This window comes from Mixophyes fleayi, chromosome 6 (assembly GCF_038048845.1).
Source record: "Mixophyes fleayi isolate aMixFle1 chromosome 6, aMixFle1.hap1, whole genome shotgun sequence".
NCBI classification, from domain to species: domain Eukaryota; kingdom Metazoa; phylum Chordata; class Amphibia; order Anura; family Limnodynastidae; genus Mixophyes; species Mixophyes fleayi.
In genome coordinates, this window is record NC_134407.1 from 99,259,031 (window position 1) to 99,283,480 (window position 24,450).

Sequence of the window (24,450 nt, forward strand, 5' to 3'; positions counted from 1 at the left end):
CAGCAGAATCGGATCACCAACTGACAGTTGATTTGATCCGATCGGGGGGCCCTCAGAGAGAGGGGGGCCCGGGGCACGTGCATCACATCAATTACCTTAAGAGCTGCTCACCAGGCCTTATTTAAGTCTCATAAACCACAATGGAGATAATCTGGAACAAGGACAGATAGACTGAATAAAGGTGCCAGATGCTTCATAAACTAGAAAGTGTTTACAATAGCAACTCTTAGGGCTCTTTTATCATTTACATTCATATAAACATTATGAGCTATTATATACGCTATATCCTTTACATGCACTCAGGTGTGAGCAGGCATGAGAAGTTGCCATGGGAATCAATGATTCTAATGGCAGCTGCATTTCACAAGGAGCTTGGAGTTACTGTATGTACTATATATTAGTTAACTACGGGATGCCAGACTAGCACAAAAAAATGAAATATAAACTTATCCAGTGACAAACTGTTAATAAGATGCATAATATGTATTCATGTAGATCATTTCACTGGGAAAGGGTTAATGCATACATGGTTGCCTCACTGACCTAGATTTTCCAGATATTTTGTTGGGCTACAGGATTCCTGCAAAACCCCATGATGACAGACAGTGTCAGTGAGATGATGTGTGTGACACGGTTACAAATCCAATAACCTTATTGTGTCCCACTACATTAAGATCTTGGACCAGTCTGACATAATCTCTGTAAGGTCATTGAGAAATCTAACCATTGGCTAAAGGCACTGCTCATTTTTTACATCCAAATTGGAACTGAATGCTACGCATGGTACAGTAATGTGAAAAAAAAATGAAAACAAAAAATATTAAATCAACACCTAGTGCATAGGGTTATAAACAAATGTTGTGTTAGTAGAATATACACCATTACATGGGAAAGGACCATGCAACCCCAGCTACAATATTGACTAAATCTACAGTATTTGTTTAGAAATCTTCTATAATCCACAGATAAGTTGCTCCACAACATTTACCTAACTTGCAGATCACATGAGTCTGACACCTTTGCTCCATAAAGCTTGTTTTCAACAAAATGAATATTTTCTGCCTCACTAACTGAAAAAAATCTACTTGTACATTATAACCTTATGCAGTAGATAGGATAAAGGCCTATCTCATTGGCACCGCACCAAATTTCCTGATCCTTGCTGATGCTAGTATTAAAACTTATAATTCTCAAAAAAAAAAAAACATCAACATGACATTGCAACTGTAATTAATATATAGTTAAAGTTTTATAAAAACTGATTTACACATTGAAACAGTTGAATTACTCGTATCTCTTGGGCATAGTACTTGGTTTGCTTAGATTACATTATAGTCACTATTAACTCAAAATTGTTCTTTGTTTATATGTGCCAAGTATGGTGGCATAGTATTTAGCATTGTTGCCCCACAGGGTTGGGGTCATGAATTCTGATTCCAACCAAGACCCTATCTGTATGTAATTTGTATGATCTCCTTGTGTTTGCTTGGGTTTCCTTCCACAACATACTGTTTCTTTCCAAAAACATACAGTTAGGTTAACTGGCTTGACAAAAATGGACCCTAGTCCGTGTGTGTTAGAACATTTAGATTCAATGGCAGACACTGAAGGGAATGACTAAATATTCTGTGTACTGTGCTACATAATATGATTGACACTAGAGAAATGACTGATAAATAAATGTGTATGTCAGACAGGGTTAGGTAGTTTCTAATGATCTCAGTGGGTGCCTTCCTAAATGTCTTACAGTGGTTGTTGACCGTCCCATGCCACTATTTGACAGCTATTTGCAGTAGGTTTGAAAATGGGATAAGGCTTAAAGAGTGGTTCATGATTGGCAGCAAGCTGGTATCAAGGAACACACACACACTATTTAAACTCACTGCAGACAGCTGTCAAAAGCAGCATCAGCAAGGAAGAAACCTGCTCCTAAATTCTACAGGTAGGTTTAGGGTATATCTGAGGGGTGATGATTGTGTTTCCCATCTCAGCTGCTCTTTAAAATTTTGGTGACATGGCCAGTGATGTCAAATCCATCCAGTTACTAGGCCAATATATTGTACATAATTGCCTACTCTCGAGCAGGGGAAGGCTGGGCAGGGGAGCATCTGCACCCTAGGTCGGTCCTATAGTGGGCCAACTTGGGCCAGCCCTCTCTTGCTCTCGAGGAATGTCCAGGAGACTCACAAATTCTGAGGAGTCCTCCCTGACCCCCAGATGTGTAGCCAACTCTCCCTGATCCCTCCCAATCTCCATTGTGATGAAGGTTCTCGCCATCATGCTCCCTCCTCGGCATCACTATGACGACAGTCGTGGCACTGCACAGTGGTGGGCAGGGCTGTAATGACGAGAGGTAGATAACGTAAGCAAGTATGGTATTCCTGCAACAGAAATATTACTACATATTACTGTATATTCATTGTAATATTTACATTATATACAAATATTTAATAAAACTTTTCCAGTATCTTAGTTCAAAATGTTCTTATAACCTGTTTATGACACAAAATCTCAGCTTTTGAATATAAAGCATTAACATAAATGTGTTTTGCTGCTCAATTGATTGACAGCAAAATAAAACTTCGGTTTGAAACGTACCCAGCATTAAGCAGGTAGCTGAATGAGTCCTCTTAACATAGTGCAACAACGTGCACTGCATATTCATAAAAAATATTGCTAAACTGAAAGTACATCCAGTCAGTAGTATTGCCCAATTCTGGTTATATATTCAGTGCCAAGAACAAGTGGGACTCATCCTGCACACGTACATCAGTTCAGAGTTACAAGCATCGTACTTACCTATGCCCCACCAACATTTACTGCATTTGGTAACTGGGGGAAGAGGCAGCAGAGTGATTACATCATTGCGCTGGTACGCAATGACTTCAGTAACGGGGCGCAGCTAGGTTACTACACTGCAGAAACAATCTATACTGCAGAATGTACTAACAGTGCCATATTGCCCCCCCCCCTTCCTGGCTTTACACTAAGGGGTACCCTCGTTTGAAAGCGAGAAATTACCTCTTTCAATCCATCTGGCCACTGAGAAGCTACCCTACGCTACAGAAAACATAAAGAAGTTCAAGGATGGTGAGGATCTCCCCCATTCTAGCTTCACTAAATTCAGAGGCTTCCTCATTTAAAATTATGTGGCCCCTTCATAGTTATTGTTTGGTGATCATGCATGATCACTAGGCAATAACCACATACTTGCCAACTCTCCTGGAATGTCCGGGAGACTCCCGCATTTTGCGAGAGTCTCACGGACTCCCGGGAGAGTGTGGCAATCTCCCGATCTCCCCACTTCCTAGTGAAGTGGGCAGAATTAGGTCCCAAACGCCGCGATTCCCGGTGAATCGCGGCATTTGGCCCCAGCCCCCACTGTCAATTGACGCGTTTGCTTCATTACGTCATGAGGCGGGTCCAATACGCATTTTGGAGCCCCTCCCCCCATCACGCCCACCTCCCCTAGCAGGCTCCCAAAAACCAACTTTCTAAAGTTGGTAAGTATGAATAACCGACTACACCACAGAAAACATTAAAGCAGCCCAGTTTGACTGAGTTTGAGGGAGGGGTTTTGTAATATCCATTCTAGCTTCAAAAAATTATGGGAACCACTTATTTGAAAGAGGATAGTCCATTCTCTTTGAAATTATGTTCCCCTTAGTAGTTATTATTCCTACACATTGTATGCATTTCATTCAGTACCATGCAAAACAACAACAATTCTCCGCACACACGCCACATGAACCTCCTTCTGTAGGACCTTCTGGAGGGGGAGGTAAAAAAAACAAAAAAGTCTGCAAGTATGGGCGCAACACTCATTTGCTGGGCCCCATAGCAAAATTTAGTGGGGCCTAATGATTCGCTCTGGATGCTCCTGCACTACTTTCCTAGACATGTGCATGCAGTAAAGATCTGTTTGACAAGGGGATGCCACAACACTCCATCATGGACAGAACCACTTTATTTTTGCTACAAGAAACCCAAAACCTGTGTGGTACTAAATGTAATCTTTATCAGAGGCCATTTTAAAGGTTTAAAAAGCTTATTTACATATTCCTTTAAGGCTTTAGTACAGTTATTTGAATAAAATTGGTGAAACCAACAAACAACATTAGCGATAGTGACTTTTTTTTAACAAAAAATAAACATTAATGAAGCCAAAGGCAATATGTTTATGCGCAACAAGCTTTTATATTGCTCAGCTTTATAATTGGAATGTTATTAACGAATCTTAAAATCTTAACGTACCTGTCTAAAATACACAAGTAGGTGTTACTGGTCAATGTGTTCCTTTTTACTGAACTGCACAACACTTTGCTAAAATATGTGAGCGCTTCTAAGCTGTACTGTTAATCATAACCAATCACCCACTTAATAAAATGTGTTTTTCACATTAAAATCACTTGCTGCACTAATACCATAGCACTGGTGTCACAGTGCTATGCTAAAATTATTAGTTACAAATTATTTATGATACCTTCCAACATGATCAATTTTAATCCTTTCTACCTTCTATTCCAAATGCAATATTTTGGACTAAATTTAGGGTTCTTTTACACAAGCGCTTCATGGGAACGCACTCCTCTACAAATGCTGCAGGCATGTCCGCACGCTTTTGCTTTTTTTAGTGAATTGTGTGCCAGAGCAAAGCTCCGGAAAATTTAGTAAACTATATTTCAGACTGTCCCATGGATTATACTGCAGAAAACATGACAAGTGCAAAGAACTCCACCCAAATGTATTATTTTACCAAAGATTGCCCAATAATGTGCCAGAATAGTACAGCCAGCTTAGTCCCATTCCTGGGTTACAAAAATTACTCATCCCTTCCAGACACAGGAATCTTCGGGGGAGATCTTCTGAACATTTTATTTTATTTTTAAAGACACCATCTGCAAATATTAGCCCAAATGAGCGCAAGTTACTCCAATTAATATTATTTTATAGTTCAAATAGTTAAAATAATGTTGTAAAGCATGAGGTCTTGTTGGTATTGTATAGCTTGATTACTTTGCGGACCTTTCTTTGTAAATAAATAATTGGCCTCCATAGGTGACTCTTGGGGCTTGTTCAAACCACAACAGAGTAAATCAATGTTAAGGTACCTTACTCTAATCAGATGGCTAAATAGAATAAAAATGTATTCGTCTGTGTGGAAACATTCCAGACTTAGTTTAGCTGTGCACCATTTTCAGCTGCTACAGAGTCATTTACATTAAGAATCTGGGAAGAGTTATATAGAGAACAAACATGTGTTAGGCATGCAGTGCAGAGTTAGGGCTTAGTGCAGTGGTTCCCAAACTTTTGCAGTTCGCGGCACCCTTAGAGTCTCCAAAATTTTTCAAGGCACCCCTCCAATATAATTATTGAGCAGTCCTGTTTTAGAAGTAGTTGGGTCAAAAAAATGTAATAAGTATTCAGGTCAGGACAGAAATACTTATTTAGTTGTATGCAAAAATGCCCCCTCTGCATCCAGACACACTGCCCCCTCTGCATCCAGACACACTGCCCCCTCTGCATCCAGACACACTGCCCTCTGTCACGCTGTCCCCCCTCCTCTGCCCTCTCTAACGCTGTCCCCCCTCCTCTGCCCTCTCTCACGCTGTGTCCCCCTCCTCTGCCCTCTCTCACACTGTGTCCCCCTCCACTGTCCCTCTCCTCTGCCTTGCTGTGCCCCTGCTGTCACCCTCCTCTGCCCCTGCTGTCACCCTCCTCTGCCCCACTGTCACCCTCCTCTGCCTCTACTCTGCCCCGCAGTCACCCTCCTCTGCCCCGCAGTCACCCTCCTCTGCCCCGCAGTCACCCTCCTCTGCCCCGCAGTCACCCTCCTCTGCCTCGCTGTCACCCTCCTCTGCCCCCTGTCACGATCCCTCTAACTCCTCTGCCGCGGGCCAGCCATATAAAAAAAAAAAAGAAAGAACACAGTAACTTACCAATCCGCCGGGCCCCAGCAGCCTCCTCTCTCCTGCAGCAGCTGTCACTGAATACCAACGTCAGTGACAGCTGCTGCGGGAGAGAGGAGTCTGCTTGGTCCCGGCGCCCAGCGGATTGGTAAGTTACTGTGTTCTTTCTTTTTTTTTATATGGCTGGCCCGCGGCACCCCAGTGACAGCACCGCGGCACCCCTGGGAGCCGCGGCGCACAGTTTGGGAACTGCCGGCTTAGTGTATAAACCATGTGTGTTAAAAATAAGTAATTAAGTCTCCAATTTTACCTCTTTTTTAGTACATTATAAACACAACGGCTGATATGTTACAAAGAATAATGTTAACCACTGTGTTTCCATATGTGGAAATTGTGGTATTTACACAGTATTAAAAAAGAAATACCATGAAAAAAAAAATACCAATTGTTGGCGTTTTCCGCCACGGAAAAAGTATTAGCGTTATTACGGTAATACTAAGCCGGATTTCAGCTCACAGCTCCCTGAGCCGTGAGCTGAAATCCAGTGTGAAATGTACCGTAATGACAGTATTTACGCACACTATTACCGTAATAGTGCGCGCGCCTCGTTACTTTAGGCAGTAACTCCAACAAGTGAATATGCCCCATAAAATCTTAATATATATAAAACACAATGATGTTATCTCACCCTGCCCCCTCATTCACCTACAGAAAAATAATGAACAGGCATGGGATGTGGTGAGGGCACTAAATGTGCCATATCCACCACCCATCCTGGCACCTAAAAACTCATGAGCACCATTGTTTGAAAGAGGGGAGTTGCCTCTTTCAAATGTGGCACTCCTTAATAGTTAACACTACAGAAGACACTAAGGAGCCCAGTATGGGGAACGGGGTTTTGTAATGCTGATCTCCCCAACTCTGGCACTTAGCAACTCAAGGGTACCCTTGATTAAAAAGAGGAGGTGCCCTCTCATAGGCCTAAGTTGCTTCTCCCTCCTTTTCTTTCTTCAATCTCTATAACTTTCTTTCCCCTATTCTCTTTGTTCCCTCTACCCACCTCTCCCCCTCCCCCTTGCACCTCCCCAAAAAATAAAAAAACATAGCAGTGTGTTCTATTCGCTGGATATGTAGAATCAATCATCATCATCACCATTTATATAGCGCCACAGGTTCCGCAGCGCTGTACAGAGAACTTATTCACATCAGTCAATGGTACAGGTTGTACCTTTGGTATTGGAAAAATTCTCTATTTCAATTGTTCACTTTGCAGATCTTTAACTCCCTCTTGGAATGTACTTGGATGAGGAAAACGTATCTATATTTTGTCTGTTATTTTTATGCGTTTCTCATTTTTCTTATCTGTTGTCTTTACATTTAGTAATCTTGGTACTTGGATAATATGTATGACCTGTACTGTTGTGCTTTGTACACATATCTGCTGTTATAAACAAAAAGTTTTAAAAAAAAAAAAAGAGGAGGTGCCCCCCCCTTGGTAGCTATACTAGATTAAATCTAAACATTTGGGAGGTATGGCACTAGTGAATTAAATTTAAAGAACGAACAGAGCATTTTCTACACAGAGCCATGTTGAACGATGTGTGAAAGTTTGATGGCTTGTGCAAAGGGGAACTTTTGATCCACCCAAGTTCTGCTATATTTCATGACCTCTGGAAGGACATGGAAGGCAGGGGCAGGCTGGGGGCAGGGGATCATCTGCCCCCTGGGTCAGTCCCACAGTGGACTACCTTGGACTGGGTCACCTGCATATTTTTTCCTTTAAAATGTTCCCAATAAGCTGCAGCATCGAGTTTTGCTCCCCGCCCCAGGGCTAAAATTTGCCGCCCCTCCCCTGATGGAAGGAGACTTAAAAAACAGGGCAAGTGTGCACAAGACCATAATCCGAGACAAATGCACTCCTCATATGGCAGTAAATGTAAAAGCATTAGCATTAGAACAAAGCACTAAATATAACATGCCTTCCAAGATGTCCCATTTATCTTGCTAAACAATGGTCTGCTCATGTTTTCCCGCATATATAAAATATGCATGAGGTTTTTCTTTCAGTCATTTTGCCACCTAATCAAATTAAATTTAACGCTTTTTTTTTTATTCAGTATCTTAACGTTTATCTTAAAGTTGTGGAATCCAGGACAATTAAGTCATTCCGGCACACTCTCCGTTTTAGAAGATTTCTAATTTGACCACACAATTGGATGAGTTAGACAGTTTTGGTCATTTAGTGGGCAAAGGTACAATGTTTCTTGATGGCAGACGGCCACATACCAGTAGATGTGGCGACCTGATCAACATCACATTTGAGATTGGGTGATTGTTTTGGCTCCAGTCAATTTTCGGGCTGATTTAATGTGGAACTGCAAGTGTAGCCAAAGTTGCAGCATGTGTGGATACAATTACTATTAGGAAATCTGGCATGCATTAGTCACGATAACATCTTAACAGAAAATCTGTTCAGTTCCAATCTTCCACAAATATTTGCATATATAATTGTGAATTGTATTAGTAGTTCTTTCATATAATGCAACTTGTGTTTTAGGTTTACTGGTCCTTTAATAATGCATCCTTTTTATTACTATGGTCCTTTAAATGACAGAGAGCCAAAACAAAGGTTATGGGAATGCAGTCAAACAATCAGACCATATATTAAACAAGTCCCAGCCAAATTATCTTCTCATCATCTTTACCATTTGTTTCTGGGATGAAATAGAGAAGCTGGGACCTGTCTCACCCACTTCCTCATACAATATTTGCTTGGTTTTTACATGCTGGCTTACACACTATTAAATTCAAATTGCCAGAATGTTAAATATAATTGTATTTGTGGTCATTGTGCATAAAAGCATTACTGAAAAACAGACATTAAATTGAGAAACTGGTATGAAAAGAAAAACCCAAACAAAAACTTGTCACGTCACATCTTCCATAAACCAAAATGTGTCAGCAGCATAATTTAGTAAATAATTCCTTATAGCTCTTAGAGGAGAGATGATTTTACCCACTGTACGAGTCGCACAATGAATATGAATGCATAGCACCGAAAGGGATCCCCCCTTTCATTGCTTTATGCCCCCTGGCAGTGAACAGGTTAAACTACCTGACCTTTTCTGGAGCTGCCCTTGGATTCAGTGCAGAGATGTTTGGGAAGACAATGTAACAGCTGAGGGAAAATCCTTGTTTGTTCAGCATGTGAGGGACAAAGGCAAAGCCTCCAGCCAAGCAGAGAGAGACATGAAGAAGGGGGGCTGGGTGACGTGTGTAAGGCGAGGGCAACACACAAGGAAGAAGACATAAGTTAAAGATGGCAGGTGCATGCACATAAAATGAAAGAGTGAAGAGGATATCAAGAGTAAAGAGGGAGCAAAAAGCTACAAATGAATACAGTGCAGGTAGCAAAGAAAAAGAGAAACAAGGTGAGAGGTGTATGTGTCAAAGACCAGACAATCCAAAATCGCTATTTTGTAACGTTATTAAATAAAGAATAGCTGCAGAGCATGTGTTTAGAACAAATGTGTCCCCTCTATTACATGTATTCTTCACTGTGTGATGATAGTGCTTTATCAATGGCAAAATATATTCAAAAACTACGTTTTTACAAATCTTACCACAAATAAAACTCAACAACCTGGTCCTATTTTGGATATGGGATTCTAAAACTACATTCTGCTTGGCACAGAGCACTTTCATTAATTGTGCTATACATTTTGCTGTGGAATGTAATGACATGTATGTATCAGGTCAGTGTGCAGCTCGTTTCTTGAGTACAGCCCTACACCTGGATATTCATAGGAAACTGGTGTATTTAGTACAAATGTTATCCTATCCAAAGACCAATATTAATAGTAAATCCAATGGATGACTAATGTGTGCATAACATGGTTATTGCACCCCAAGCATACTTCACACATGGCCCTCTCAGGAGTCTCATTCCTAACCTGTATGTGTGACTGTAAGCCTCACTTAGGGAAATCTGCACTTGTGTATTTTCTTAGAAATTATATGCTATTAGAGTCACACAATATTTAACCCACTCATCAATAAATTATCCTCAGCGTTCTCCCCAGAAATTTTGCCAGCCAGGTAGCATTAAGAAGCAGCTGGGTGGGCAGACTTGTAAATGTTGTAGGTTATTGCCCACACCTGCAAGGACTGGTCAGACTGGTGGTCAGTGGTCTAACACTGCTGACTGTAGTGCTCATATAGTGCCTGTTATATTAGATGAAACAATGGCTTATTCTATTATCTAATGGACTGTTGGTCTCCAAGAACCAGGTGACAAGTAAAAACTCCTGGGTGAAGCACCCGGGTATAGGTGCTGGGGAGAACACTGATCCTTAAAAGCATATTTACTCTCCTGGAAAGTCTGGGACACTTCTGCATTTCAGTACATCCTCCTGGACTCCCAAGAGAGTAGGCCACACTCTCGGATCCTGCATCTATTTGCTGTGAAGTGGGAGGTGGGCGGAGCCTTGATGAGGCAATTCGTGTGTCATCAGACCTTGCATCTGGAGTGTGAGGATGCAATATGTGTCATCGTGAATCAGTGGACAGGGCAAGGTGATGCCAATCGCATCATCATGCCCCCGCACTCGCCCCTTGGACCTCTCCTCTGGAATCTCCTTAACAAAACTACACTTTGTGAATGCAAGAAAAGCGAGTGTCTCCCCTGAATGAAATGTCATGCAGATTGAATTGGGTCCCAATAAAGAACAGTAAGCAGCTTTGATGCAACAGTCCATGAGCATACTACTAGCACTCGCTGCAGGTTTCTCTGCTATAGAGCCACCAGCCCTGGCTTGCATAGCCTAAAACTGGTACCCCACATTTATCTCCTCCCAGCTTATGCTAGTGCTGGCATTACTTTGAGGATGGCCAGGTTTTTTTCCCCCGAATCTTCCAAAATCCAATTCAAAACACTTAACGCAATTCCTTAATATATCTCAAACGTCATCATGCTCTCTTAGAGATGCCTCGGCGCTGCTATTTGCCTCCTTCTCGATAATCACCTCACACTTCCGCAGGCCTATAAGATTTGTTCATGCTGCTATCCACTTATGTACTTCCCTACCACACCTGACCTAACTCCAGACTCCTTCCTAAATTTGAAATCTTTAAATACTCTTTGAAAACTCCTTTTTATTAGAGTTTACCAAACTCCTACCTATACTACTCATATTGGTACAGCCACAGCAGGGCTTCAACACTGCATCACTACTGTCCTAATCTCTGCACCATTTTCCTCTCTAGTTAAGTGACCACATATACTTTACTAAACATACAGATAGAAGAGAGCAGGACATTAATGCTAACATTTTAGTCTGTCAGCTCCCATTAGCCATGTTATGATGTGATTAGATGCATGAGAAAGTTTGTTTCATTCCAAGTGACATATTTATGACAGTAGTTGGATTCAACTCTAAAACTTATATTGGGCAATACCATGATGAAGTCTTATGAATCATGAGGCAAGGTGTGAATCTGGATACTAATGAAGATGCACTTGTTGACATGCTGCCCAGTAAAAAGCATAATGGCCATCACTGTTATTGGCCCTGACAATTGTTTACATTTCATGGGTATCTAAAACACACAATAAGGACAACTAAGTAAGACACTTGTGTATCACAGGAGTCTTGTGCAGGCAACACTGCCTATTGCAAAGGGAAACTCTGGGAATTGATGCTGAATTATTTACTCATTGCAGCTCTTGTTCATGCTGTACAAAAATTGATCAGGGTCACTACAGGCAGATTTAGGTTTCAATAGAGAGACTGAGCTACTATATCTAACCACTAAAATGTTAATGTGGTAAACTTGTTTTCTTCCACTACAGTTCTAATAGTTTACTAATCTTCTATTAAAATAGGCTTGGGCAGCTTCCTAATGTGTGCTCATATAAGTTCCTAGACATGGCGACAACCTTTCAGAAAACAATTGGGGTGAATTAGTGACCATCAAAAATAAAACAAATTTTTTTTATTTAAAAATAATAATCAGCTGCATTTAAAACCTTCATTAAGGTGGCCTTCCCAATACCCCCCCCCCCCTCCCCCCCAATCTGGATTTAGGGTCTTTTCTGGATGTAATTTGGATGTTTATACAATAAAAAAAAATGCAGTATTTACATAAATAGCTTTATTTTAATGTTACTAGCTTTTAAGATACATGGAATACAAACTCTTCGTAAAACTGTTTATTTTTCAAAGTACTATAACAAGTTTGTCAAGGTGTCCTGGTGGAGGCCCAATCATCAATAAAATTACCCATCAATTGTCATTGCTATAAACATAAATCAGGGATTAAAATATAATTTTTTTTTTAGAAATTGCAGAAATCACTTTGGCCAGTAAAAAAAATAAAATAAAAAAGAAGGCGTTCATTAAATCAAATTGACTTCCTTTGCAGCAGGCATAGTGCTGGGCAGATGTCATGTGTCTGGTTGACAGGAAGAGTTTTTCACACCTAGCAAGCTGTCTCAGGATCTCATGAGATAAACTTGTTAGTACATCTGGGGATTCCCCTCCAGTAGCTATCTAAATTCCATTTTGTTGTAAAACTAGGGAAGATGGGCATAGAAAGGCGATAGGTTTGTCAGTTAACAGAAGAATGTGACAATTCCTGGTGAAGTGTACTGATGACAAAAAAAGAAGCAAGTTCATTAGCATAGGATTAGTCTTCTGTCAACATCTCTCTAAAGCCGCCTATGTATTTATCTAGCAAATATTAAATTTCAAAACACTAATTCATATTTCATGTTTTGAGAGATCTCTCTGGTTGTCTAAAGTCAGGGACCGAGTCTACTTAAAGGTGTGCCATTAATGGACATGGAAACTATTGTAATCATGTATCTTCCTGAATTTGGAGCCTAATAATGTCTTATTTAATATACAATTCTGTGGGAAATTATGACCTGTTTATTGAATGGTGACCTAGGTCTCTGTCAGGTGTCAGAGAATACATGTGGCAGGTGTAAGAATTTTAAACTATTTATGAACATACTATGGTACAACACACAGGTGTCAATTTCCTCCCCATAATAGCATATACACTTCACTGACCTTAATGTGTGAATGCCCAGGAGAACATTGTTAAAAACTGACTGTACAGTATGCAAAACTGTACATTATGGGGACTCAATCCAAAGCTGTTCATTTCATCCACTTGTACCAGGCATACAGATTATATACATTGTGTATACAGTGTTCTATTTCTGTATTTTTATCCTATTTGTATAGTTTGCATATCTTCTGTATGTCATTATATATTATCTACAATGTCCTCTACCGTAAATCTAAAATTGTTAAGTTTGTTCTCGTTGCTTTAAAAAAAATCCATAAGCCTTTTAAGACGAGAAGTATTGCTAGGCTATGTTAGCCCCGTTTGTGCTAGGGTATGCTATGTTAACCCTTTGAATGCTATGTTAAACCTCTGGCTAAAAGCATAGTGTGCGTCAGCATGTACATTTGTGTAACAGGCTTTCTATGGTCCAATTGCCATAATACAATAGGTGGTGGCAGGGATTAGAAGTGTATGGATGTGAGAGATCTGATTTGAGGTGATTTTTCAGCTATTTCTGTAACCTGTGTGATAGGGAAGATGACTAATAGATTATAATTATTATTTTTTTAGGCACACTGATTGCAGATACAAATTGAACTTGTGTCCCCAATAACCTTCTGCTGTACTTCTGCGAGTGCCTGCCAGTTACAGTAAGGAACTCTGCAACACTAGCAGTGAGAAGGAAAATCACTTGATTTGTGCTGACTGAATTCCCATGTTCATAACTTTTATAGGTGATTAACAAACAAAGCCTTTAAATTGTGCTATTTGACATACATAGCAAAGGTGTATAACATACATTAAACATCTTAAGTTTTTATACTTAACTAAACATGTCCACCATTCTCTCCTTTGCATTTTGTCATGTTAGGAGGAAGGTGTTTCTTTAGCTAATAAGCAGGTATTTTCTGACAGCTTGGTAACCTGGCCTTGTTGAAATACACTGTGTGGATTGGTTGATCCATACAATACTTGCCAACTTTGTAACGATCATCGTGGGATGTCAAATGGTGAATGAAGTGGTGCTTGGCCCCACAAAAGGCATCCTTTTGGCAACCACGTCATCAAGGCCGATGCCCCAACCACTTCACTAAAAAGTGGCCGGGCCCTGGGAGACCTACAAGAAATTCTTGAGTCTCCCGAACATTCCGGGAGAATAAGCAAGTATGATTCATACACGGGGCAGCCTGGCAGAACGACACTGTGTGGTTTGGTTTATTCATACACAGGAGAAGGGCCAGTGATGATGGGTCGATTGAGTCTTAGCTTTTTGACCTGCATCTGATCCCATGAGAACACGATTATAAATACGTGGGAGGAGCTTAAGCTGTAATGGAGTGGGGAGGTAATTCATTTTCAGTGACGTGATCCGTCCCACCCAGGATATCCTAAGCTTATCCCATGACGCCCAGTCTTTCTTTATACATGTTATGAGCTGGGGGTCATTAGCTTGAGATATATTTTCCACCTTTAGCTTCAAATATTTTAATACAAAAATTCAACTTTGGTGCAATGTTTTGCAACTCTTTTTGCCTTTAATATAATGTCCTGTTTTTGCTTTGTATGCTCTATGTATGACCGTGAGTACCTTTTGTGGGGCCTTATAAATAAGCGAAAATATTATTAATGTACTCACACACTTAAATAATTGCTGGCATATGTCAAACAATTAAAATAAAATATTCATCATATGATTTCCTACAATACAAAATTTCAATTTACGTATATAAAATGGATTTATTTTTTAAACATATAGTGAAGCCTGGTTATTATCGACTAGATAAATGGGCAGGAGATGTCGGCCTAGAGCAAGGTAGGATCTGCTCTATAAAACCTAATGAACATCAACAGTCTTATAACGGGATATGCAGACAAGGTCTGACAGTAATCAGGGATTTGGTAGAAGCAAATCCTATTAGTCAGTGTACCTTTTAGTTCAGATAGAAATACACATTAAATTACACAATGCAATTGGTTAATGTAGGATCCATAATGACATTCAGATAGTATTTTTCTAGATGCTGCTCTGAATAAAGGCCTTCTCCAATGATGGCTTAATCGAAAATTAGATATTTGTTATACTGCTACAATAAACTATTTAACTATAGGAAAAATGCAGGCCCTTTGAAAGACAGAGTTACATTACAAGCTATAAAACATATCAAATCATGAAAAAAATTATATATAAGCTGCTCATATTTCACATTGGCCTGATGCAAAGTAGAATGCAACGTGGGTGTAATTTATGGGCGTACTTCAGCCCATATGCCGAGTCAGATGCATCTCAATATACGTCCAGCTCTGAAACTGTGCCGTTCACTCTTACCTGTTCCTGCAACTTTGACTACCTAATGTTCTCTCCTGCTTATTCTTGCAGCTTTGTTGTTGCAGCTTTGTTGTTGTTTGGCGGGCTTCTGGAACGTTGGGGTCACGTTTCAAAAATATGTACAAATTGTATAGCAACGCAAAATGTTAAACCCTAAATGATTGGGCTCCTTAGTTCAAACACAACACTCCAGTATGGCCAGATAAAACTACCCCATAGCACAAGTATATATAGACAATAAATTATATGAAAATTTGTTATCAAAAAAGTTATAAATCAAATATTAATAACTACAGCCCCATCTGACTAGTATTTAGCTACTCAGACGTGCAAAAGGGATTTATACAAATTTCTCAGTGTTTTAACAAAGGTTCAAACATCTAATATGTGACCCAAACTCATTCAACGAGGTAAAATGTTTCAAGGAGGTGCCAGGGAGCAGAGCAGACACAAGATTAATTACTTGGGATAGAGACTATATTTAAGGCAAGAGGCTCATTGACAACTTTTGCAGCTTCGGCCATTAACTTGAAATATTCCGGAGCATGAGAAGATAACGCAGAGAAAAAAAAAAGCAAAACACAAAAGAGATGTGATGTACTAAGTTAATGGTAGCTCATTCAGGTCACAGGGTGAGGGTAGACTCATACTGGATGGAATATATGTAAGTGGAAGCATGTTGACTCAAAGGGAATGAAAATTTGATCCAATTTGTGCTCAAAGACATTGTTCCAAACATTAGCATCCCAATGAAAGCTCTAATCTTGCTCCTTGTCCTCCATATACTGCATATGATTGTGAGGCATTAATAAGAAAATCAAACAGACAAAGTAATAAAATATTTGGCTAAAGCATTATTCTCGTACAAAGCGGTGACAGACAGGCATGTATCCACATATGATTTGCTGGGATAAACCAATGACTAACACATTCTGTTAGTGTTCATGGGTTAACCTTATTATCTGCATGTTTTGGGCTTAATACATAGGGTATTCAGATGTGTAGGTAATTTCTTTAATGGTGAAAAGTTTCAATAAGGTCTACATGAAACCACAGAATAGTGTGCTATGTGATATTCTTAAAGTTCAGCCTGTTGGGAATTTGAACATTTGAAATGGTGATATAATCTATAAAGGCTCTGCAATATTTCATATTCTACTATTTCAGTGTGGGGATGAAAAAGATAATTACTGCACACAGAATACCTAATGGAGTCTTATAGCTCATTTTACCTTAACAATTATATTTCAATTAAAAGTTAGTGATAAATAATCATGCTACAGGTTTTCCCTGCTACAGTAATAAAAGACAAACAATTTTGAGACATCAGATTGAAACAGATCCTTTAGGCAGTGTACAGACAGCATTACTCTGTCTCTGTGACTGCTATCTTTGAGCAGCATTCAGCTGCTTGCTGATACTGTAAGTATAATGGGACTAATTGTCCTCTAAGGAGAGCCACAGAATTTTGTAGCTTTAAAAATTGCTGACTGCAAGAAAATACAGAAAAGTGTCATTATTTGAGCCACTCTGTCAGTCTCTACATTGGCTGCCTGTATTTCAACGAATCAAATATAAAATTCTTCTACTAACATACAAGGCCGTCAACAAAATTGCACCGACATACATTTCCTCACTTGTCTCAAAATATCTCCCAACTAGACACCTCCGTTCTTCACAAGATCTACGTCTCTCCTCCACTCTCATCACATCCTCCCATTCTCGGTTACAGGACTTTTTCGGGCTGCACCCACTTTGTGGAATTCCCTCCCTCGCACACTGTAAGACTTTCCTCTAGTCTTCAAACCTTCAAGCGCTCTCTGAAAACCCACCTCTTCAGGCAAGTTTATGATATTCTTCAACCACCATCTTAATATCCCTAGAATATCCTATTACCACCCTCTACACAGCTAACACAAGACAACAACCCTCTACACAGCTAACACAAGACAACAACATTGCCACATACACAGCCCACTCAATACTTTTACCTTTGCAATCTAGCTGGTCCATTGTGTAATATGATGTAGCACATGCCCTTGTGTTTCAAACTCCCATTGTCCCATAGATTGTAAGCTTGTGAGCAGGGTTCTCTTACCTCTCTGTCTGTATGTATTACCCAGTATTGTTTTATGTCTAATGTTTGTTCCCAATTGTAACAATTGTGAACAAATTGTAAATCGCTATGGAATTTGCTGGCGCTATATAAATAAATGTTGATGATGATGAATTGTCGCAGCATTCGATTGGGAATGCCTCTATAGAGGAGAATTAGTTGTATTCTATATACAGCATGAACTACGTTTAGAAATCTGCTGAGCACAGCTCAGAGTTAGATGTTGGGCAATTATGGTGAGCAGGTTATGTCTTTATGCAGGGTGAATACCTACTGGCATTGCATTAAATGTCAGTGACACCGCATGTCAAACGCGAGAGCTTGCAGTTGGGAAATGCCTTGCAGTAAAAGGAGGCGGCAGCATCCAAAATATGGTGCCATAAATCAAACACCCTCATACACAAGGGTAACTGGAATAAATGAGTTCCATTCCCATACTAGTATACATGCTTTTCCAGCGTTAAAAACAAACAAAAAAAAAACAAAACACAATAGTAAAAACATGTATTTTACACCAATGTGTAAGGCGGCTCAATCTCACTACTTCCATCTATTTCCAAATGCAATCTTTGTTTTAATCTCTAAACCAATAAAATTCTACACTATACACTGCAGCTATATAGAAAACTCCATTGTTATCAATATCTGCATTTTTCTTGATTTTGTTCCATAATCCACGATTTTACTTCAAAAGCCTCCAGTCTCATATCTTTTTGATTTATGTCAAAGAGGGCAAAATGCATTATTCCAAAAATCATTCATGTGACAGATGGCTATTGGGCATAAAAGAGCACCCAGAGATGGGTCCTTTGCTACGGAGTCTGTAAATAAAGCCCTCTAATAAATAGGGGAAACACGGAAACCTCCAGTCTGCTTCTTTGCTTCACAGACTGTATCCAGCCTTCCCTCCCTGGGGGGCTGTACTGCTTCTACTAAGCTACAGTAGTGTTCATCTTTCTGCTTCACTATTTCAGAGGTCAGCTGTTATCACCAAGGCAATCCAAAATACAATATTCAAAGCTATAAAGCTATATGAAAGTCTTCACAACAGGACTCTATCAGAATGTTTGTACATTTACTTGTTAAATGTTATTGCTTGGTAGGAAAAATAAAAACATTAACAATAACAAAACTCATAAAAATAATATACATAGTGCTTTTTACATACAAATGAAGAAGAAAAAAGTTTCCAGTATCAATAAGAGTATACGATTTTTTAATGACGATATGTACAGTAATTGCAGACAGCCCAAGAAAAACAAAACACTGTTAACCTGCTTGAGATGCTCTTCTCTCCACACTGTCCACCCCGCAAGAGATGCAGGGGTCTGTTTATGAAACTCCAAATGGGTTTAAATTGTCTCAAATGCAAGCGTTGAGGCTATTTATTAAAGGAAGACCTTCCATAAATGTCTATTTGGACTGCGATTTTGCCCTATTTATCAAGGTCAGAGAATTGGAGCTTAACCCCTGAAGATGGCGTTGGCCGTTATAACCTATGGGGAGGAGTATCACTGGAGAGGGATCTTTGGATCTCTCCAAGACAGGCTTCGTGCTGCCTCCATTGCATATTCAGCCATTAAGAACCTGTTTGTAAAGTGGTACACAATGGCTTTGGAGATGTTTGTACTTATTTATATTTTATAGAGAAAATTTGGCTTTTGCAGTTAACTGTCAAGACACTATTCTTCATTACATTATTATATTGTGAACAAACATGGTAATGTGACTTCTGCATTAACAATTAAAATAATCTAGCCACATTTCTACACTAATGTTATGTACAAGCACACACAATTGTACACCAAATACTACAAATTTTGAGCCGATTGCATCTTAAGATAGATGTAACTAAACACACTCACGTAAGTACACCCTGCTTTGTAACAACATTTTTATACTTATGATCAGAACGCAAATGTGAAAATACTAAGTTAGGTTCAGTTAATTTTGCCTGAGCTGTAAATTTTCTACTCAGTGTTCATCTAGCCCGAGACACTGCCTCGCTACACCTTGTAAAGCTGCTAAATATTTCATAACATTTTACTTGTTGTAGATGCTTTCTACAGTGCCCATTCTAACCAAGATGCTTTCTTTATAAATTTTCCATCCTACCCAAGATGCCCCATCTCTACACTGCCAAAACTCTTCCAAGATGCTCCCTTTCTACACTGTCCAGTTTACCGAGATGCTCAGTCTCTACACTGCCAAAACTCTTCCGAGATGCTCCCTTTCTACACTGTCCAGTTTACCGAGATGATCAGTCTCTACACTGCCAAGTCTGTCCGAGATGCTCCCTTTCTACACTGTCCAGTTTACCTAAATACTCCATCTCTACACTGCCAATACTCTTCCGAGATGATCCCTTTCTATACTGCCCAGTCTTTACCGAGATGCTCAGTCTCTACACTGCCAAGTCTGTCCTGAGATGCTCACTCTTGACACAATCCAGTCTTCTGTGCAGAACTTTGTTAGATTATCAAAGATGACTTTTTTGGGGCAGGTGAAACGGTTTTGTTTGGAATGAGACGAGTATGGTGGTTCTCTGAAGCCATAACATCCTTGGGGCAACTGCATTCCTAAACAGTGTAAACATACAATATAATGTAAATGGGATTAATGGAGAAGGGCAGGTTTGGAGGTATTCTGCTTTGCCGAAATGTCCAATTAAATGAGTTAAAATAAACAAAAAAGTAGATCACACTTATTCGCACTCACATTAAGGGCAAGATGTTCATGCCAGAGTGTGGCAAATCCCTGTTGCTAGGCTACCATGGTGACTAAAAAATAATCCTGGTGACCCGAGCATGCCCTATTTTCATTCTCTGGATTTCCTTCACCAAAGCCTGTGATAGCAAACACTCTTGCACTGGCCAAAAAAATGCACTGTGGACAAAGCCATACTTGAGACATTAACCGGAAACCATGATAACAGAATAGTGTTGTAATGAGGCTTACATTTATTTAACATATAATTTAGGATGTATATCATCACTGTCCAATTTAAATGCTGATCATTTATATTAGCATACCATGGAACGGATGCACAATAGCCACACCCAGATTTATTATTTATACAGCTCGCACATTGTCTGTTGCAAAATTGCTGGATCCTATCATATCACTTTTGTATACATTTGCCTAGGCCTGACCTATGCTGTGTAGGTAAAAGAAATGCACAAACTTGCACTGCACTTTTTGGTTCAGGTTACACAATGAACCTAGTTTTTACTAAACGCACAATCAAATAAGTCTACATGTGAAGCAGCTCAAAATCAACAAGGATAAAACAGGTTAGATGTCACCTAACACTTTGTTCATATTAGATTTGCAACCAAGCGCAAATTGATCAACCCAAAAAGACAATAAGAGTTGTTTGAGAAGTATATGTACTTGTTTTTCTCCATTTTGTGCCAAGTGTGTCAACCACAGACTAGGATGAAGCCAAAAACCAGCTTTATTTTAACTCTACAGTCAGACAAGCACACAGGGCCTCATTCATAGTTAGGAAAATATCCAGGTAAAGGATGTAAATTTGCACCTGGACAATCCAAAGTGCAATGCAAGGGGTACAAATACAAATTTCTGCATGCAGGTAAATTACTGCCTACTTTATTGTAAGCTAGAACATAATCCACTCCCAGCTCTAAATATGACTACAATTTTGCATTTGCTCCCCCTGCAGCGTAACATTGTTTTGCCAAAGTGCAACACTGCACCTCCTAGCTGGATGTACCCCTCACTCTAAGTGAAGCCCAAAGTGCACTAAAACAACGGATAGAGCACACCCACCAACTTTGCCAACTGCAAGCTGAGATAGTACTGATAGCACTTATTTATTTTTCTCACGTTTGTCACTTTCACTTGTGTGTTATTTTTCTACAGATGGCAGGATGCAGGTTATGGGCTCCACAAGGATCTATGGGAGGATAAGTCGTCACCTCGTCCCTGAACCCCTGAGGAGCAGAAGTGCACACCCCAGTATTTGCTTCTCAAAAAAATGAACTACCAACTTTGTTTTACATACCTCCCAATAGTCCTGATTTCCCAGACCCCACAAGAAGTATGGACTAACAGAAAGTGTTTGTGGTGTTGTTAAAATGTTGTTGTGTGGATCAGTGGTTGGCTTGGGGAGATCATGAGTTGGGCTTATTTTGTCCTGATTTTGCCTTTTAAAATGTTGAGTGCTTTAACCCCTTGATAGATTAAAAGAAGAGCTGCAGTGGCCATTATTGGGAGTAGAAAGCTGTTTTCTCCAGATTTTTGGCTCATCGCAGCTTAGTAAATAAACCCCTAAGTGTGAGTGTCCCGCTGTGCCGCTCAGCACATCTGGTTGCCTAGCAACCAGACGCATCACTTCCGCCCCGCTCGGCTACAGAGTAGTAGCGTCGCGCTGTATTGCGGAGGCGGTATGGCGCTAAGATTGTGACAAGCGCTGCAGCACTGAGCCTCATTGGCTAATGGATACATTTAAGCCTCCCTTTGGTCCACCTCCAGTGCCAGAGTTTCAGGTCTACCTGTCCTCCAGCGTTTCCTGTGTACCTGTGATTACTAGTCTCCTGACCTTTGCCTGCTTCCTGATTATCTGCCGTTTGCCTGTGACCCTTGTGACCCGGATTGCCTTGACTGCCCTTTTGGATCTCCCCTTTGTACCTCGCTGCCATAACGCTACCGACCCGGCTTGACTCATCACCCCTTCGGATTCTCCTTGTGTACCTGCATTGCCCGCACCATTGCTGAACCGGCCTGTCTGACATTTCTCTCGTGCTTCGCTATCTGACTCGTGGAAGGACCGCGACCTGCGTGTTCCCTGCAGCTGAGTCCATACCTCCTTGCGGGGGTCCCTGGTGAACACCAGGGGCACATTAGACTCCGCACCTTCCTCCGAGTAGTGCCAACGATAGCAGGTACGCTATACTCAGTCGTGACAGCCATAAGGCAAAAGTGATAACTAAGTGGCTCAGGAATCAAAACATCGAAATTTTGGGTCCAAGGCAAGGAAACTCCCCAGACCTTAATCCCATTGAGAACTTGAGGTCAATCCTCAAGAAGCTGGTGGACAAACAAAAACCCACAAATTCAGACAAACTCCAAGCATTGATTAGGCAAAAATGGGTGGCCATCAGTCAGTATGTGGCCCAGAAGTTGACTGACAGCATGCCAGGGCGGATTGCAGAGGTCTTCAAAAAGAAGGATCAACACTGCAAATATTGACTCTTTGCATAAACTAAATGTAATCAATAAAAGCCTTTGACACTTATGAAATGCTTGTAATTTTACTTCAGTATACCATAGCAACATCTGACAAAAAGGTCTAAAAACACTGAAGCAGCAAACTTTGTGAAAACCAATACTTGTGCAATTCTCAAAACTTTTGCCCATGACTGTATATCCCTCAGCAAAACAGAATTGGCATGTAAATTCACACTGCCATAACGTTGTGTCAAAAAAAATATCAAATCAAAGTTAGGCAATATGACATGTATCATAAATATAAAAATTGCAATTAAAACAAGTTCATCACATTTTATAACATAGAGGGGAAGAGTCAATTGCTGGTGATGTGCCACACATTTTTCGGTGCACATCTATGGGGTGTCAGAAAAACTGAACGGAGACTCCTGCAACAACACTGGCACAATGTGTCTCTGTGGACATTCGAGACACAATGCGCTGAATTGAATCTCCATCAGATTTACAAGCTTTTATTAAAAGATATTACCTTGTTACAACAAAATAAAAAATTGGTGCCTATAGTTAACACGATAAATAAATGTCGTTTAATATAGGTGGTATATTTATCCAACAATCTTCCATCATCAATTTGACAATCACCTTACACTGCTACTCAGTGCTGTTGAAAACCCTCCTCCTTACTCTAACAATCAGTCTGTGGCTTTCTGCTCCCTTCCATTCCCCACATCATGAACCTACCCCCCGTCACATGCAGCCTTGTTCTCATTAACATAATAACACGAGTGGCCAGGTAACTTCCTCCTACAAAATCATCTTACTTTTCCTAAAATGAGCTTTGCAGTAGTGAACAGTCCAATGATATTAATGGCTATAGGTTGTTCTATCACGACCACATCAGCAGGAGATAAAGATGAAGTTACAAGAAGATACTCAAAAGCAACTTAAAAAACCCCAAATTATGATATATGCATAAGATGCTCTCCACATGATGGTTGTTCTTTTGTTGACTCTCAAAAGCTTGATTTGGCCTATAACTCCCTCTACCATACTACAGTTTTTAAAAACAGGATGCCAGGGGGTATATTTTACAAGGCGATGAAGAGCCTAAAATACAGCAAAAGAGCCGTAAAAAGGCTCTTTAACTGCCTCGTATCATTTAACAAACTCTTAATATCAGAGAAATGAGCCTTAAGAAACATTCAGCTGTTTAGCTGATCTGAATCTATTCATCAAGTTTCACCGCTAGCACTAAAAACTTAATGCCACCTCAGGATGGCGTTATAACCTTTTCCAATGGTACATGTGCGGTCCTGCTGGAGAGGATCCTCTTCGCAGGCTGAATGCTTTTCCCTCCTTAGGCTAGAGTTGACTTCACTGCGCATGCGTGACAAAATACTGGCATATACGCAGTAAGTCAACTTTATCTCTTCAATGGAGCCAGTCCCTTATGCAACGAAACAAGAGTTTAATTGCAGAGAGGGATTTTCAGAGAGGACCACATGGCAGATAAGTGTTCTTGAATAGCAACGGTACATCTTTCTAAATTGTTGCGATCAGAAGTGATACAAATACTTAAGTACCGCTGCCCACTGCCCACCAATAATAAATAAACCCCTAACCTTGAATACATGGTCAAAATAATGAATAGCATAGCTGTGAACAATAAACTATGCCAATGTTTCACCAATCACACAATAAATTATATAAACCTCTTTATTACCATATGCATAGTTTACATTACCTTTTAGACTTGTTTCAAAAGGTGACTAGGATGTAGAAGATTAAGTAAATGTGTACGTCATGGAATAACTGTCAACATTTAAATC

General features: G+C 40.1%; 2 protein-coding genes across 14 annotated transcripts in view; both read right to left on the bottom strand.

Annotated features, from left to right (window-relative positions):
* The window catches only part of KCNMA1 (potassium calcium-activated channel subfamily M alpha 1), a 407,193-nt gene that overhangs the window by 333,904 nt on the left and 48,839 nt on the right, over positions 1 to 24,450 (bottom strand). The window lies entirely within an intron of this gene.
* The window catches only part of POLR3A (RNA polymerase III subunit A), a 614,347-nt gene continuing 609,776 nt past the window's right edge, over positions 19,880 to 24,450 (bottom strand). Inside the window, exon 32 of the mRNA XM_075217088.1 lies at positions 19,880 to 19,894. The gene's annotated coding sequence lies outside the window, so the exon portion shown is untranslated. The remainder of the gene's footprint in view (positions 19,895 to 24,450) is intronic.